The sequence below is a fragment of the Camelina sativa genome, chromosome 9 (assembly GCF_000633955.1).
Source record: "Camelina sativa cultivar DH55 chromosome 9, Cs, whole genome shotgun sequence".
In the NCBI taxonomy this organism is placed as follows: Eukaryota; Viridiplantae; Streptophyta; class Magnoliopsida; order Brassicales; family Brassicaceae; genus Camelina; species Camelina sativa.
In genome coordinates, this window is record NC_025693.1 from 27864808 (window position 1) to 27866078 (window position 1271).

Here is a 1271-nt window from a genome sequence, read left to right on the forward strand (position 1 = left end):
GTTTTTTGTGTCTTTAATCAAAATAAAAAATGATCCAAAAAACAAAACATATTCAATTGGACCTTAAATATAAAAATAAAATATAATTTTAAAAATATCATTTCACTAAATTCTCTAAAGATGAAACCATTAGTGAAATTCTCTAAGTATGAAATCTAGCACTATAAATTAAATTGATGAGTGAAAACCAAAAAAATATAAGTCATCCTTGGGATTTTAAAAATTATTGAGATTGAAGAATTCATATAATTTTATAAGAAAACTAATTTAGTTTGTCACTTAAAAAGTAATATTTTTTATTTTGAAATATTATGTGTAAGTGTTGAGTTTATATCAACAAACAACCAAATCATGTGAATTTTGATTCAGCCACTTGGTATTCCTTTTATTTTAGGTTATAAAAAATTAAAATATTTATTTATAATTAAAGACATGTAACTCCATTTAACTCAAATGTAACTCCTATCCAATAATTGTACATTAATTCATTCCTCCTACTAACTTATTATCTTTCAAGAGAAATTATTTTTGGTTAAATTTTANTTTTTAATTTAATTTTAATTTATTTTTTAAATGAAATATTAGATGGAAGATTCTGATTGGCTGAGAGAAGAGGGGGTGAATGGAGAGGTTCACCCCTAGGGATGAACCTAAGTATTTTTCATAATTTTATAAGAAAACTAATTTAGTTTGTCACTTAAAAAGTAATATTTTTTATTTTGAAATATTATGTGTAAGTGTTGAGTTTATATCAACAAACAACCAAATCATGTGAATTTTGATTCAGCCACTTGGTATTCCTTTTATTTTAGGTTATAAAAAATTAAAATATTTATTTATAATTAAAGACATGTAACTCCATTTAACTCAAATGTAACTCCTATCCAATAATTGTACATTAATTCATTCCTCCTACTAACTTATTATCTTTCAAGAGAAATTATTTTTGGTTAAATTTTAATATTTTTTATTTATTTTGGTTGGCTAAACTTATATTCATATTTTGGTTGGCTAAATTAATATATTTCTCATGTAAAATTATTGTTTATAATATATTTCTCATTTCAAAGTTTAAAGCAATTTATCATATATATAAAAGAAAGGTTTTGGTATCTCCTTATTGGTTGATTTTCATTTAATGTTTTCTAATTTTTTTTTANTATAAAATCAAGACCCTAACTATCTCATTTGTGAACCCAAACCGACATATAATTTTGTTCTAATTGTAAAATCTAAACCCTAACCACCTCATTTGTAAACCCAAACCGACA